Source organism: Malus domestica, chromosome 17 (genome assembly GCF_042453785.1).
Source record: "Malus domestica chromosome 17, GDT2T_hap1".
In the NCBI taxonomy this organism is placed as follows: Eukaryota; Viridiplantae; Streptophyta; class Magnoliopsida; order Rosales; family Rosaceae; genus Malus; species Malus domestica.
In genome coordinates, this window is record NC_091677.1 from 27,808,487 (window position 1) to 27,812,743 (window position 4,257).

Genomic DNA, 4,257 nt, shown 5'->3' on the forward strand with positions numbered 1-4,257 from the left:
TCACGAAGAACGAAGAGGGTTTTCTTGATCATTCAGGATTTGCTTGAGAGCTTCAGAGTTTCGAGGCTTCAAGGCTTCGGTGTGGTGTGAATTCTCTTCCAATTTGGGAGTAGAGAAAGTGTATGTCAAAATCCTCTCTTGATTCTTTGATGGAGGAGCCTATTTATAGGCTTTGGGAATGAACTACCACCATCCATTTGTTTTGGTGGATGTTGTAGGTGAATTTTGGTGGATGTTGTAGGTGAAGTGAATGAAGGTTGTAATTTTAACACAATGGTCAACATTTATTTCACTAAAATTTCAATGTTTACAAATGTAATCTTAATGCAATGGCTAACATATATGCCACCGAAATTTCAATGTCTACAGTATGCTTTGATTTTTTAAGAAATAATAAGGGTTCAAGAGGTAGCCCGCCAAATGCAATGGACTATCAAGCCGCTCACAAGCTTTTTCATCAATAATTTGAAGAATTGGTTGATAGTTGGCCTCATTGTTCTTAAATGTCTCTCTTTAATCTCCATCTTTGCTTTTTGTAGCTCTCCATACAAAAACCCCATTGATGGCTTCTTATCCCCATCCACAATTCAAAGTACCTTGAATAAAGGTTTAAACACTTTCAAGCAAAGTAAGACCCCACTCCAAAAATGTGAACTCAATACAGTAGCATATGCCACTTTCCCCTTTGTAGTCTTGACATGTTTGCATTGTTCCCATTCTTCACTAGCAACCATAACCTTCAAGTCTTTTTTCTTATCCATCAAGCTTTGCAATGTGAGGAAAGAAGTTGCAAATCTAGTGACTCCTGGCCTTATTATGTCTCTTTTCTTGGTATGCTTTCTCATCAATGCCAAAGTTTTATGATGTGCATAAATGAAGATAGTGAAAGCCTTTGCCTTGTCAATAACTCCTTTGAACCTAGGGAGATTACCAATCCCTTGAAGCATGAGATTCAAAGTATGAGTGGCACATGATGTCCAAAACATATTCGGCCTCTTTTTTTTCATCATGTTTGCCGCCGCCATATTGTTAGAAGCATTATTGGTTACCACTTGAATCACATTTGGAGGCCCAATTTCTTCAACACACTTGTCAACATATTCGAAGATATATTCCCCGGTGTGTGCTTCACTAGAGCATTCCTTAGAAGAAAGAAATATGGTGTCTTCCTTGCAATTGACACATAAATTCATTATGCTTCTTCTGTTTCGGTCACTCCAAGCATCGGTGATGATTGAGCAACCATTCAAAGCCCACTATTCTTCATGTTTCTTGAGTGACTTTTTTACTCTTTCTACCTCTTCTTTCAATAATGGCTCCCTTAATTCATATTGGCTTGGAGGTAGGTAACCCGGGCCACATTGACCAACCGCTTCCATCACATGCTTGAAGCTATCATTATCAATAGCATGGAAAGGAATGTCGGCTTCATACACCCATCGAGCCACATATTGATCCACTTGATGTGTTCTTTCTTTCCAAATTGCATCATGGATGTTTTGTTGTCGAGTCTTCTTACTTCCCTCAGTTGAAGAATGGGGATTGATGGAGGATGCAAACTTATCCATAGGTCCAAGAGTGCGAGGCCTTTTCCTTGACCCAATCACTTCAATGTCTTCTTCTTCTTGAATTTGTTGAAGTTGCACCTCTTCCCTCACTTCCACAATGTGCTTATCCCTTTGTTTCTTCTTATTTTTTGCTTCTTCTAATGCGGCTCGACATTTGGCTTTATCTTCATCCAAAGACTTTGTGCATGCCGCTACATTTCCCCTTCTGTTGGCTATATGTTGTTTTAATCTATGTACTCCACCACTAATGATTTTGTTACACAACTTATATTTCACCTTATCTGAGTTTGTAGGATTTGCCAAGATCCCATATTCCCATCCCACATCTTCCGAGCTACGCTTCAACACATTTTCAGATTGGGAGGAGGATGACATTGTAGTAGATGTTCCAGAAGATAAAGTACCAGTCATCATCACACAAGAGAAGAAATAATCCTAAAATTCATATAAAATAAACATTACAAACTTTTAGGTATTAATCTCCCACAAAAAATTATCACAGTATATTAACTTATAAGCCAAGTTAGCCAACTCAGATTGATGATCAGAACTCAGAAGTATAACTAAATGAAATGGAAAAACAGTTCAAGAACCTACCAATTAACCAAACCAAATTGCTGATGCAGAATTCCACTCAACTGATGCATATTGCTGTCATAGCTCTGAGAATAGCTAACTAAACCAATCTAACTCTAAAGGCAACCATCATAAATTGGAAAGCTCATTCGACAAAAAGCTATATTAAAAAAAGGTTCATGTATATGCCCAATTATACAAACAATTGTGACAGACGATGTTCTTGTTTATAAATATATGCAGATTGGGTCCTCGCATGCATCTATATATAATTATTAATTGATACACAATTAGGCTAAGAATCTAAGATAGTAAGATGTGCACCTGGATCTAGCAAACAACCAGCACGAAAATAATACTATCAGAATTTCTTTCAATTATCAGTAGACAAATAAGTTAACAGATTGTCAGATTCCCCTCAATACAATTGGTTTCAAATCCAAAACTCTGTAATTTTTCTAATACCTTAACAAATTCAACATTTACAAATCTGAAATCTGTAGAACAAAAACTCACTTTTTGGGGGCTTCGCAGCCTTCACTGTTGACTGTAGCTGCAAAGTGCAGATTGCAGAGTGTAGTGCAGCAGATGAGGAAGAAGAAGAAGACACGAAGTCGTGCAGCGGTGCAGCAGGTGAGTGCAGTGCAGATGAGGAAGAACTGAGGAAGAGACGAAGTCGTACAGCGGTGTAGGTTGCAATGCAGATGAGGAAGAACGAAGAAGAAACGAAATGGGCGAACGGCGAAGAAGAGTCTCTTCTGTGCAGATTCTGAAATTAGGTCACGGGATAGAATTAGAATTCAATTTAGAAGTAGAAACTTAGAATAGAAAAAAAAAACGGCCCAGCTCCGCCCAGCTGCCTAGCATCGCCTAGGCCGCCTAGAGCTCGGCCGATTTTTCAATCCGTTTTGCCAGAAATCACCTCGGTTGGTGCCCGCCCAGCGCCTAAATGCCGCCTAGGGCGTTTTTTAGAACACTGTCCATAGCTACATGCAAAATTAGAAATTGAATTATTTTGCGTCTTTTTTTAATTATTTTTTAGAAGGTGATATTGCAAACAATGTCGAGGAAGATTCAAATTAGGGTGCAGGGGACGAGACGTTCTTCTCGTTCTGTCCATAAACCAGACTAAGGACAATGAGAAAGAGAGAGGGTGGGAACAGAATAGGGTAAGAGTGGAGTAAGCCTTGACCTTATAGTACACGTGGTCTGGGTGTCGGATCTTAAAATTTCTCCTCTTCGATGAGTTCCAACATTCCATCTTCTCCAACACAAATTTTTTTATCCTAAACCCTTTTCAGCTTCTCACGTAGTTGGAACCTGCTTCTTGATCCATGGAATTGTTCCTTCCAACGTTTCTCCGCCACTTCACGACACTGCCGATCATTCTCCCGATTAGAATAAAAAATGAATCTCCTTTTCATCCTTGGTGCAACCTAGCCTTGACTAAGTTGCCTGGACATAGATACCCATCATCTATTCACTTCTCTATGACTATTTTTCATTTGACATAGCACAATCACGTTGAAGATGTTGAGCATATTTGTTTGGACCCAAAATTACACTATCGGCTCGAGCAATCGAGGCCGTTGAGTAAGCATACCTCTATATAGAAAAGTGAAGATAATTTTATTAATATTAAAAGATAACATTATCTTTTAATAATGATTTATCTTGACATTTTCTTATGAAAATAATATATCTCCAAGCTAAACAGGCGGCACAATTCAAGTTGATGTGGAAGTGTGGTTTGGATCAGTTTTGATTAACAGATATGCACGACATCAGATAAATGAGGTCACTTGGAAACTACTGAGGGGATTGGATTTTGATCAGATTATTATCCATTTAAATATGGTGATAATTAAAAATGAATTTAATATTCATAGGGTCAGGTTGCATGCGACAATGGGATAAGGAAATGGTGACTTTGGCTGATGATGATGTGACAAGACCTAGAAAAGCTAGGTTTTTTATGGTGGTGTTATGATGACATAGGAAAGCCTAGCTAGCCTAGGTTTTTAGTCATGATAAGAAAAGTCAGAATGGGCTTTTATTATTTTGAAAAGTCAGCCATATGAAGATAGGCTTTAGCTCCTATGTCGTGGATCAA

General features: G+C 38.4%; 1 pseudogene; it reads right to left on the reverse strand.

Moving 5' to 3' along the window:
* Positions 1–374: 374 nt before the first annotated feature.
* LOC139193518 (uncharacterized) lies at positions 375–2,947 on the reverse strand (annotated as a pseudogene).
* Positions 2,948–4,257: the final 1,310 nt, after the last annotated feature.